Source organism: Perna viridis, chromosome 6, assembly GCF_037379345.1.
Source record: "Perna viridis isolate PV_CMFRI_1.1 ecotype Kerala chromosome 6, ASM3737934v1, whole genome shotgun sequence".
In the NCBI taxonomy this organism is placed as follows: domain Eukaryota; kingdom Metazoa; phylum Mollusca; class Bivalvia; order Mytilida; family Mytilidae; genus Perna; species Perna viridis.
Genome location: NC_142450.1, coordinates 30,437,996 through 30,451,950, shown reverse-complemented (window position 1 = coordinate 30,451,950; position 13,955 = coordinate 30,437,996). Strand labels below are relative to the sequence as shown.

The window sequence follows — 13,955 nt, the reverse complement described above, 5'->3', positions numbered from 1 at the left end:
CTCCGGAAAAAAAAATAATGCGATTAATATTTTGAGGATTCAATTTCTTTTTTTTAACCTCACAAACGTCAAAACCTACGATGATACGTTAGTACAGGAAAAGTTTTAAATTATGATTGACAACGATTGCTTTACCAACCATTGCTCACACAGTCAAAACTTCTTCCTTGGGTCAGGGATATAATAAAAAGACTTTTACCAGAGCCAACTAACGCGAAACAACCGTCTACCTCGCACCGCGTATTGTAATTGACTTAGTCGGTGTATATTGGGTCACTTCGATTTTTGGCCTTGCGGTTATTAGATATATCGACGACAACGCTCACACCTCATGTGACCAATCACGTGACCTCCGTAGTAAACGATTCAGATATTTCGGTGCCAATTTTGGACTTACTATAAATATTTGAGATGTTAAGAGTTGTTTTTTATTGATCAGTATAGTGTATCCTGAACACCTCTCGGTGGATTCTGATAGTTCCTATGCTTAAATGCGTCAAAATTAACTTCATGTCTAAACTTGCCCTGAATGATCTGAGTTTGATATGCTGCAATCTACGAAGCTCTTTAAAACCATTTTGGATTGATTATTATCTTTACAGGTAAATAGAGCTAAACAAATTATTTAAATTATTCATTCTTACTTGAATGTTTCTTTTTTTCCTTCCCATTTTGCTTTTCTTTTGTTTTTGTGCGGGGAAGGGGGGTGGTATCGACTAGAGTTGTCCTTAATTTAATATACATCGTCTGGTTAAATCATTGTAATACTATGAGTAATGATGTTGGAAATGTACTTAAATATCAGGTATAAATATAGTTTCGCATGAATAATATATACAGACAGCGAAATGACTGTTAAAGGCAACTATGAGGTTGTTGAGATTTCTTTTTTAGATTTTTGTCTTTCTTTTGCTTTTTTTCTTTTTTTTTTCTCGTTCAAATGCGTTCAAACTCAACAAATATGCCATTTGATGTCGTATTCAAATATTCATTTTATATGAAAAATTTCAAAAAGAGTAGAATAAAACGAAATCGTTTGAAAGACCAACTTATGTTTTGACTAAGATGATTAACAGTAAATATGAATATTAGAAAGTGTTTTTCAGAGATTACAGTATTTATTTTATGACTTCAATATTACATGGATTTGTCCACAATGATATAAGACAACGGTACAGTTAGTTGTTGCTTGTACATGTTAAATTTTGTTTGGTTGTTTGCCTTTGCTTGAATACTTGCTTTCTGATAATTTTCACTTGGTGGGATTAGTTTAGTGTTGTCAGTAAAAGATGTACTGTTGTACTTGTGTTATTAGTGGGCGCATTACCATTAGTTAACAGTGGCAGTTAACCTGTTGTGCAGAGAAAATGGCATCAAATTGCAAGAAACCACCAAGTCTGACGGATGAACAGACTTACCAACAATGGAAGAGCGAGTTTAAGCTTTGGGAATTGGACAAGAAAAAAAGAGGACTTGCCTTAGCTTGGTCATTATAAGGAATACAGATATGTAGATACAAGCACTGATAATTTAAATTCAAATTATAGGGTAGAAAAACACAAGATTAGATAATCTTTTTGAGAAAGATAGAGTTGACCAGGCGTATCCAGACATATTTAGCTTACACAGTGTTTGATAAGTTTCAAAGAAATGATGAAATGACCATGTCAGATTATATCATTCAATGTGAATATTATTACACAAAATGTGAGAAGTATGACATTGTATTACCTGATGCTATACTAACTTTCTAGTTACTTGATAATGCAGGATTGAACCTAAACAACAAGCTACTAGCTTTTACTGCTGGTTCAGACCTTAAGTTTGATACAATGAAATACAATGGAATTTGCTTTGAACATAATTTTTGCATCAAAGAGTATACCTGGCTTAGATTTGGTCAAAAAAGAATCAGCATTCGTAAGTAAGTGATTCTCACAGAGATGTCGAAGTTCAAGAAGAATGTTTTCTAGAAATCTACCTGATATGTCTGGTAATCCAAACAAAATGAAAATGAATCCAACATTAAGTGGTAGTTTCTTACGTTGTCGGATCCGTAATTCTAAATATCATTGGATGAAAAATAGTCCTCACAAATCAGGGAGATTAAAAGTTGACAGAAAATAAAAATGAATATTTTCAAGAGACCGTTAATGTAACATAGCTAACATCGTCACAATAGGATTGAAGCCGGAGACTATGTTTGTTGCTGAAGCATATAATACAGCGGTCATTGACACTGTATGTTCTAGAATATAATGTAACATAGCTAACATCGTCACAATAGGATTGAAGCCGGAGACTATGTTTGTTGCTGAAGCATATAATACAGCGGTCATTGACACTGTATGTTCTAGAATATAATGTAACATAGCTAACATCGTCACAATAGGATTGAAGCCGGAGACTATGTTTGTTGCTGAAGCATATAATACAGCGGTCATTGACACTGTATGTTCTAGAATATAATGTAACATAGCTAACATCGTCACAATAGGATTGAAGCCGGAGACTATGTTTGTTGCTGAAGCATATAATACAGCGGTCATTGACACTGTATGTTCTAGAATATAATGTAGCTATATCAGTTTATTATTTCTGGATGTGACCAAATGACATTTTCTGAAAGTAAAACTCCATTCAAGTTTGGTGATGGACAAAAAGTGTATTAATATCAGAAGGTGAAAGAGTAATCAAGGGAACCAAGGTTATAGAGGTAATCAAAAGAATGTAATCCAGGGACAAAGACCAGGCATGGAAAACAGACATATACAACAAACAATGTAAAGTAACTAAAATCATACATACAAAGTAAAAAAAGCAAATGAGCAACTCGGACTCCACTAAAAACTGGGAGCATGGACCAGGTGTACCGGTAGGGTAAGCGTCCTCTGCTTTTCTAGAAACACCCACCGAGTTGCTCATAAATAGTCAAGCCCGGGGTAGACAAATTCACAGCAAAAGATGGATCAGTGAAATGTTTCATTGAAGCTGATGTGGTTGACTGTGAAATGCCAATGATTTTAGCTCAAAACAGTTCATACAGTTGTTTGTTAGACCAATGACAAAGTCACAATGTTTGGACAACATATTGAAGTAAACCTTTACGTCATTGGTCGTTATTGTATCAATATTAGGGACAATAAATTTCAAAAAGATACTGTTTCTGAGTTCGAGGAATTAAGTACTAATTTTCAAGTCCTCCTCACCAATGAAAAAAAAGAGGGGAATGATATTGAAGCTTCATAAACAATTTGGTCATTCGTCAGTTGATAGGTTAATTACACTCTTACAAAGTGCAGGTAAAATTGGACCTGACGTGAGGTCAGTTGTGAATGACATTTGTTCAGTGTTCAATGATTTCAATCAAGTAGTGGCCTTGGACTTACATGAGATAGATCATAACATGTACCACCTTCAAATAATTGATCTGTTTAGCAGACTGACTGCAGCTGTAATTAGGCGCAAAGATCCACAAGTTGTTGTTGACAAGCTCATGCAAGTATGGGTCAGTGTGTATAGTGGCCCTGAAATTGGTGTGTATACAGACAATGGAGGTGAATTTACTTCACAAACCTTTCATGATACGGCTGAAAACCTAAATATATCTGTGAAAATCACTTCAGGTCATGGCCGTTCTCACCTTTTCAGAAGATTTCAGCAGCACAAAATGCTTTTCTAGCTTGATTTAAACCAACAAGATGTTTGTCCACGATACTATTCAAACTTTGCGCAACCTAATAAGACAATCTAGAGAAAAAACACAATGGAGAAAAGGTGTACTTTCATCGTGATAATCTGTGGAAAGACCCTGGATAGGTTATAGGACAAGACAATGTAGTTGTACTCATTAGATATGGAAGTTCATACATGTATGTTTGTGTACATCAAAATAGAGTGCCGAGAGCAATTGGTGTAGACAAAAGAAGACACCAATAGCCAGCAAAATCGAATTCTCAACAAATCTCTCACCACTCAAACTATCAGGAATAATTGTTTGATTAAGAATAGTATTTGTAAAGCAAGTCAGCTTACACCACAAAAAAGACAAAAATTGAGCAAGTTCAATATTATGAAGACACTGATGATGTACATGACAGCCAAGTTGAAAATGATGACTGTTCTGCATTGCCATTAGTTAAAAGTATATACGCATAGAGTTTTCGTGATTATTAGTGACATATACTTCAAACAAATTGCATGTTTCCATCGAAATTTGTATAAACTAAATTAAGCTTACTGAGCTTATAATATATCATACTTTATACTGGGGTTGCAATAAAACACTTAAAAGCATGAATGTCATTACATATTTTAACACTTGGACGCATTTTAGTCGTCTCAATTTGTTCTGTATATTGACATTGATTTTACCGTATTTCGAACGCGTGTTTATTTATCAAAGCAATCTAAAAAAATAAGATAAGCTTTCTTTATCATGTTTCTCCAGCCCGTTGGACGGGCCTTACCCTTCCAGATAGTGATACAATGCACGTGATAAGAAGGGTAGTCTCTTATTCCTTCTAAAATTTTATAAATATCAAATCAATATGAAATATTAATAAAATGATGTATACTACACCAGTCTACAAGTAATATCTCAAGGAAACTGTCCGGTATACAGTTTCTCCAGATAACTAAATCAAGTATTGTATTTCCTCTATAGGAATTCATATCCTCTGATTTCATCTGATTTGGTATAAAAAAGGTGCCAAGACATCGAATATAAAACTCTTTATTTGTCTCTTATTCCATTTGTAAAGCGATAAATTGTTATTTTTTTGCACGAGAAAAAAGGTTTGGAGCAGGCTGACGTAGAACTTGTTACATCATTCGTCAGTGACATTTATATAAACCTACACATAATCTACATGTTTTTTAGAATGTATTTCAGTCTCTGCGTCCGTCAGTTCTTTATGCTGTCATTAACCTGTTTATGCTGCTACATTTGGTTAACATTTGCATTAAGATATGAAAATATATTATTAATGTCATTTGTTTCAGCCTAGACGGTGGCAAATCGGGACCAGATTCGCACTATTTTAACTTTAAATCGTTATAACTTGAAAATAATTATGACCTCTTAACCTGTTTTGCTTAATTTTCAACGTGACCCCTGAATTTATGTTACACTTGACTATATTTTGAAATTTTTATATATAACAAAGAAAATAAGGGTTGCACAGTCAGAGGATTTTCGATATTTTTTATGTAAGTGCGCTACTGTATTAATACCACCGTATATCAGTTTCATGAAAGTCGATTTTTTCTCTCCAAATGATTAAGCCGTTAAGAGGTGTAAATGTGAGGTCAAACTGTTGAATAAACCACAATACATGATCAATTTCGTGGTCAGGCTAGTGAACAATTATAAGTATTCGAACAATTATTAAAGACAAACAAACAAACAATATTTAATTCGATAGATAAGTTGCATACTTAGACAAACATGTCATGTAGTATTCATACAATCCTTATTCTAGAAGGGAATGTCAAAACCAGGATTTTTGAACTTGTCGAACGCATTGACATGTATATATTCTATATTGGGTTACATGTACAAGTAATTTTGTATTGATATCGTTTCGATCAGTCTTTTTCAAATTTTGTAGTAATTTAAAGAATTTTGATGATTCATCGTGTAAATCAAAACAATAGCGAACTAACTAAAGTGTCGGGCCTGTGGTATTACAATATTTTACTTATGATATTTGAGACAGGAAACATAACCCGAGGTTATGATGACCCCGTTTTAAGCCTTTTTTCTTAAACAATTAACACTTGTTTAGCCGCCAACTCCTTAATACACAAAAATATGAAAATATGATCGAATTACTACAAGATAATACTGCACGACACTCTACTAAAACTTCAATTATTTACAGTTGACAAATTCATTATTAATTTGCACCTGGTTTACAAGCGTTCATCTAATGTTTCCGACTCTGTTTTTGAATTAGAACGTATCACCCTACTTAGCAGTGGACTTTCTAAAACTGATATAACTGAAAAAAAGTCGAGTTCAACTGTAAAACAATCTATATTTTTCCCTTAAATTAACTTTTGAAAATAGTCAGTGTGATAAAATATTGAGAGGGTGAGGCTTGGAAGATTACTTCGGATCAAGATAGTTATTTTACCATGTTAACGCTTGGAATAGTTTTTTTTTACATAGATCGGATCAAATTACTTATTTTCGTAATGTAAAAGCATTTTGTAACACAGGGCGTCGTAAATTAGTGTAGGATTCTTGATGATGCTTTTATGAAGAAACTATTTATCCAAAATATGAGGTACTAAAGGCTAATTTCCTACTCTCATTGGTTTAACTTTCACATGACATGTATCCATCTGATAGGCAATTCAAAAGAAGAAGCTATACGTTTGGCAAAAAAAAACCAAAAAAAAAACTCATGCATGTAAACGAGTTCACCAAAAAGTCAAATAAAGAAATAATAATAAGAGCAATAAGACACCCTTATATATTATCCTACATAGGAGGCTAAATAGCCCGAACCTACCCATCCCTCCCTGTTGGGCAATCAAAATTTGCCAACCCTATTATCCTAGTGTCCCATCCCTTTTTTGCATTTTATCATCATTTCATGTTCATTTTATCATCCATTTCATGTTCATCGACTGAATATAGCTGAAATATTGCTGCTCGGTCGTTAAATCCCAACAATCACCCAATCAAGCAATACATCTTTTTCTATATCATGGAACGTTCTAGTTGAACCCTAGACTTTCTATGCTCGAAAGGCCAAGAACTTCGTCATGCACATATCTGAACTGTCTAGATCTTCTCTTGTATAATTATGTTATTACAGCCCTTAACAGTTACCGGTTCCAAGGACGGTAAAATTTATTGTTCGTAAAGACGTGGTATAAATTCTTTGAATTTTGATAAAAAAAAGTCCGAATACGATTGATCTTGAAATTTCGTTTTTGATTGGTTTCTACTGTGAAATTACTTTAATTCGTGGAAAACTATTTTCGTGGGTAAGGGAAGAAACACAAGTTCGTGGATTCTTGAATTCGTGGTTTTAAGGTTTTCAGTATACAAATTAATGGAAATCTCCTTTTCGTTGGGAACCAAATTTCGTGGTTTAGTATACCCACGAAAACCACGAAAATAAGAACCCCACGAACAATAGTACTCTCACAGTATATACAGTAGAAACAAAACCACCGACTTTCAAAATAACCCTGTAAATACTACTATTTTATTTAGAATTGAAGTTAAGTCAAAAAGATGTTACAGATTGCTGTAACAGAAACTCTAGATACAATATGTACATTGTATATATTAATTGATTGAAAAATTTAATTGTGTCATGATAACGGAGACATTTGTAGCAAGAAAAAAAAACTTTGACTTTCTTGTCAGTACAAAATAAATACATAATTTCTTTTCCCAACAAATAACCGGTATTGTAATGGAAACTATATTTGCTTCTTAGATTATTTTTGTTTACTTTTAAAAGGTCGATTTAATCATAAAATGACATTTTTCCAGGTCCTACAATTTTGTATTTTGTATCAGTAAGAAAGATGATTTTTGTATTGAACAGTAACGAAATCTGTAATTTTATTAAAGAGCTATTCTATATATTACATAAAGATCAGACAAGGGACAACACAGACATGTAAAAAATATCGACATAATTTCAAAGTTAAACCAAAGAGTAAAGTGTCAAAATAAGGGTGATGTATTTATTATATTTCAGTAGCAATCGTTATAAAATTTGGACAGGAGGTGATTCATGCATGTCAAAAACCCACGAAATTTATTTTTATTTCTAATACAGTAACGGTAACAGAACACAAAACCGGTCTTAGTTTGTCAATTGACCCCTGCACTTTTGAGATAAAAATTGAATAGAATGTGTATGAAATTATTACCGTTCTTTGGCTGATTTTTGTTTCGTATTGTTTCACTATGTATCACTTAAGCATGGATAGTGCCTGATTCTTATATGGACTTGTTCTAACTTAATGACTAGGTTTTTAGGAGGAATATACTTATTTGAATAATTCTAAGACTAAAACCATCTTTTCAGTTGTTTAACGGCTGCTGCCGATAATTTTACATAGCCTTACACATATATTTTATAAATCACTGCCCGTCGTATATAAACCACTCGGTAAATAATTCCTAAAGAACATTGTGTTCCTTGTCCATGTCTCAGGTTTTTTTCATGGAGTTCGACTTGTTCAATTAACTTCAATATCCTGTATGCTTATTTAAGTTGTATGTTATTGAGTTTTTCAACTTTTGTATTTGTCTCTTAAAATTGATGTTATAATTATTTTTTTTATCGATAGATGCGCCCCGTGCAGGTCCGGGTATCAAAGAATAGGCCTGCGGCAGCACTAAGCTTGTCGTAAAAGGCGACTAAATAGTGCTCAGAGCCCTAGCCGGGGGCTAGGGCGCTCTGCCCACAGAGCAACTGGGTTGTGTGCCCCAGGTGGTGGAATGGGGTACCCCTGGCGTGTTACATGCTGGAGTTGTCGGGCTATAATACGGAAAACCTGATTGCAAACCATAGTGGTGCACCGTGTTGGGAAAGATGTCACGTTCTTTGCACGTTAAAGAACACTACTGTGGTATTCTCCCGGAGTAGGAACCATAGGGCTCCGCCACAGGAGGCTAAATTGCTCGACCCTACCCACCTCTCCCTATTTCCAGTGGCAACCAAAATTTGTCGACCTCATTATCCTTGTATCCCATCCTATTTTTCATTTCATCATCATTTCATGGTCATTTTATCATCCACTTCGTGTTCATCGCCTGAATATTGCTGAAATATTGCTGCTCGGGCGTTAAACCCCAACAATCAATCAATCATTATCGATAGATGCCATTTAGTTTTCCCCGAAATAACTTACTTTGTAATAAGCCTTAATTCCTCAAATAAAAATGCAATAAGCTAAAAAGAAAAACAAAACAAACAAATAAAAAAAACCCCATAAAAACACAAAAAGCAAAAAAAAAAAAAAAAAAACAAAACAAAACCAAAAAAAACAAAAAAACAAAAACAAAACAAAAACAAAAAACAAAACAGAGACAAAACCATGAACAAACAAAAAATATAAAAACAAACATAACGGAGCCCCATATGGAACAATGTATTCGTACTGAAAATAATCTTGGATTGTGGAATTGACTTTGTTAAAGAACATAAAATGTTTCCAGATCATTTTTCATATAAAGAACTACAAGAATTTTGTATGAATAACAAATAAAATATCAAATTTTCGTTCCTTAATGAATATAAAAACATGTATCTTGACGTGAAGATAAGAAGTCTTTGTGGGTCACGTGGTTATATTATCTCCGTTAATATACCATTTTTTTGTTAGAACTATACACTTCTAAATGGAAGTGGAATGGAAACCATAAATCCCGTCTGTAACAGGTATACCTGGTCAAATTTCATTTTTAATAATTTAATTCCAGTGCTTTATTGACCAGATCGATGCACTCCATTAAATCTAAGTAAGATAAGACAAGAACAAAACAAGCGACTAATTAAAATGATAATTTGTTACTTTTTCTTTTACTCTCGTTACCTTATATGCCACTTACTAGTCACTTGTCACTAATTTAATTATTGAGATTAATGTTCTTTTCATGTTTTTTTCATTGACAGAAAGTATTTTTTTTATCTATTCAAATGTTTTCAGTTAAAGAAGTAAACACGAACGGGTCTAGTTTTTGGTGAAGTACGAGTACGGCTAGTAATATAGTTAAGGGAATACAGTTGGTCTTCTCTATCTGGGTAGTTAACTCGACAATTAACAAGAGCAATACTTTAAAAGTAATATTTCTCTAACTTCATTTTGACAGAAAGTTTACATCTCTGTTAATTGTCCTTTTTACTACCTATCAAGGAAGTTTGTCATTTACCCAAGGGAAGACAACTTTCATTCTCTATACGTTCATCATTTTATTCGCTGTAAAAGTTTTCTGTATTTGTTTGTATGTGTATTGTTTGTTGATCTGTCTCCTTTTTCAGTCTATGTCTCTTGGCGTCCGATATTCCAATTCTGCTTAGACTGCATGGTCGCCCTTGAACCCATGTCATTCATTCCTTTGGACTAGATGAAGAAGTTTGTAAACAAGATATGCTTGTAAACACTGACAGGTAAATGTACCTTAAACCATTTACAAATTAAATGCAATACGTCACTGAAACAAAACATCAATTAACGAAAGACAAAAAAAGCAGAAACGAATAGAAAAAAGAGAATAGTCGACTTCAGTCTTTGATTATATAAATAAAGACAAAAAATGTCACTAACATTTTGCAATATTGGTATGCTGTACCATACACGTGCTTCAAAGAGTAACCTTTCATCAGCAGCATTAAAACAAAATGTATATATATTGGAAAAACAAGAATATCGAAATAGAAACAAGCAAAATCCACCGAGAAGTTCTACCACGTGCTATACAAGAATCAAGAATTTGGTATTATTTTATAATACTGCTTTCGGTAAATAATGATAAAAATTGGGCCAGACACAGCTGGGCTAATGAATACACTCGGGGATCTTTAGTCCAGCATCAGTGGCATCGACCCACTTGCAGATATTATAATGGAAATAAGTGAACTACGATGGAACATTTCACGCCCATGGAGGAGTCTATGTTTAAATTACTAGTAGTTAAACTGGAAATCCTGACTAAAGTAAGTATGTGCTTGTAAGTTCACTTAGCGGTGTAGTTGTATTTTTTTAAATCCCGTGAACAAAACGTTTCAATTAAAAAATAAAGGATATTTTGATTTTGAACATGATTGAATTTATAGTGACACTCGATCATACCTTACATCAAGTGTTTGAAATGTTAAAAGATGTGTAGGAAAAGTATATGAAGTCCCCTCAATTTACAAAGATATTTTTTTAAATTTTATTATTGTCATATATTTGGCCGCAAAAAAGATACAACATACAATTTTTAAGACAAAAATAGACCATAACCCAAACTACAAAATGTCAGATGGAATGAGTTACAAGGACTTCCACTGTTAATCTGGATTCATCCGTCAAGTTGCTCAGGCTATATGAAAAGATATAAATGTTGACAACGAAAACATTATTTTCCAACGAAGAAGTTTTCAAATCGACAATGGGCCATTTAATTTTGACTCAACCTGATCATCAATGTGAGTGAACAAATTTGAAGTGAATTATACACCTTTTCCTTGTGATTGCCAGACTGATTTTTAGAGATAGATGCACGAGTATCTTGTCTATGTTCATTTAAAGATACATGAAGAATATTATGTTAAAAGATTTTGAAAACAGCAGATGTCTGCAGAGTACAAAGTAAGACTGCAAATATAATAAGAAAACAGATTAGTGGGAACTAGTATTTCAAGATTAGATGCTATGTGTAGATGCACAGACTACAACCAATAGGAGTATCGAGTTACCACTTACTGATGAAATAATTCTTACTACAGATGAAAAACAGACATAGCTGGTGTTAAGTTCAAAATTATATCGAAAAGAACCGATGCCATAAGAACATGATATGATTCATAAACCTAGTACATGTTTACAACTAAGCAATCACCAAAGATGTGTCCGATTTCATTGCCATAATTACCAATGCTGTTTTGAGAGGTAGCTTTCGGGACATATCCGTATTTTAGGAACTTTCCAGAGATTTACGAGAATTATCCGACATTTGATTATATCAGAGAAAGTTTTAATTATGTAACTGATCCTCATATCTGTAGGTTTTATCCTGAATTGCCTGTGACTTGAGAAAGTAAAAGCTATTGATTTGGTTTTCTGTTACCCTTATCTGTCAGAATTCTAGCTGAAGCACGCATATCCGTAGTCGGGATAGAGTTACCTAGCATTCCTCTGAGACGTATCTGGGACGCCATCTTTATTTTGATTTTATCGTTCTCTTTCATTTTATAGACCTGATTCAGAATGCAAAAATGGTTGATTCTGTAAAAGACACACAGAATAAGCAAAACAAAACACATTCTCAAACTTTATTCAAAAGCCCGAAATGTGGTTCTGTAGAACGATAAAAATGATTATTGGAAGGAATGCTAATCGAAATATTAAAACAACCTATAACTTGGGGCAAGAACAACATCAAGAAAATTGCCATATATACCACATTAAAGCGACCAATAGAAAGAAAGAAGGAACGAAAATATATTAATAAGCAACAGCTTTAAAAAAATAACTTGCAAACACTAAGTGTATCGGTAGGGTAAATGAACATTTCTCATACATTTTTAATTACTTATTACAGATTGTGTAAGACAAACGTTTAGCTGAAGAATATCATACCATAGACTATAGAAAAAAGAAGGGATATGACGAAACGTTACAAATTCACCAGCGTATAACATAACCCAAAACAGTAAATACTCTGCATGATGTCTCACGTGTAATACTCACAATTTCATTTTGCATGTTTTATGTGTAAGTCGTAATAGATTGCATGATTTTTAAGTGTTACTGTTTATACATTAATCATATGAAAGAGAAACACTTACGATTTTGATAAATAATAATGTAAATAACACAGGAAAGGTATGAGTGACAGGAATACTGCAATATTATATGATTGGTATGTTTGTATTTATTAATTACTGGTGCTCGTGGACCCGAGTTATATCATAAATTATTTACAAACATTTTCAGTTCCACAAAAATCGTAAATCTAAAACACCAAGGCTTTATTTCTTATATATCACACATTAGATTTTAGTTGCTGGCTATGACTTCTATTTCGCTATGATTTTTGTATAAATTTTTTTTTGGATATAGGTCTTCTGATGTGTTTGGTTGAAATAATGCTAATGAGAAAGTATTCCTTAAAACACTTGTACAACACGCCACAATTTATTAATTATCTTAAGGAGGTATATCTAGGGTAAGGAAAACAATTCTTACAAATCATTGGAACGTTTGTAATCAGCATTTTACATCAATCTTATGTAAGCATCAAAGTAACTTGGACTGATTTCATTCTGTTTCAAATGAAAGCGTGAAAGGCTTTAGTGAAATTGAATATGATACAAACATGTCACTGATTTCAAGAGATGAGTCCCTTACCCTAGGTCTACCTCCCTAAACATAAGACACCAGTTCGTGTAGGATTCATGACATGAGAAAATCATATTTATCCCTACACATGAATCTGATATGCGGCACATTTTTCTGTGTACTTAAACACCAGAAACACTATGGTCATATAATAAATTTCTCAATAATATGGTAACTACTATTGTTTTTCATCGTTTCAACGTGTCATAGTTTTCCTTTCCTCTTTTGTCCACCCCGGACTTGACTTTTTATGAGCAACTCGGTGGGTGTTTCTAAAAAAGCAGAGGACGCCTACCCTACCAGTGCACCCGGTCCATGCTCCCAGTTTTTAATGGAGTCCGAGTTGCTCATTTACTTTTGTTACTTTGTATGTATGATTTTTGTTACTTCATGTTCTTTGTTGTGTATGTCTTTGTCCCTGGATTACATTTATTTTGATTACCCTATAACCTTGGTTCCCTCGATAATTATTTAATTACGCATGTAGATTTCGTAAACATTTTCTGCTCTCATGCAATCTGTTTTGCGACGGTTGATACAAATATATTTACAAAGATTGTTTTAACAAGTTAGGAATCAGATATAGAAAGAGTAATCAAGGGAACCAAGGTTATAGCGGTAATCAAAAGAATGTAATCCAGGGACAAAGACCAGACATGGAAAACAGACATTCACAACAAAGAACATAAAGTAACTAAAATCATACATACAAAGTAACAAAAGTAAATGAGCAACTCGGACTCCACTAAAAACTGGGAGCATGGACCAGGGTGCACCGGTAGGGTAAGCGTCCTCTGCTTTTCTAGAAACACCCACCGAGTTGCTCATAAAAAGTCAAGTCCGGGGTAGACAAACGAGGAAAGGAA

At 33.5% G+C, this 13,955-nt stretch overlaps 1 long non-coding RNA gene across 1 annotated transcript; it reads left to right on the top strand.

The window, feature by feature from the left end:
• The first annotated feature begins 410 nt into the window (after window positions 1-410).
• On the top strand, window positions 411-13,251 carry LOC148614511 (uncharacterized). Its single transcript, XR_015923200.1, has 3 exons — window positions 411-602; window positions 10,023-10,151; window positions 12,290-13,251. It is a non-coding gene; the product is annotated as an uncharacterized LOC148614511 (long non-coding RNA).
• The last annotated feature ends 704 nt before the right edge of the window (window positions 13,252-13,955 follow it).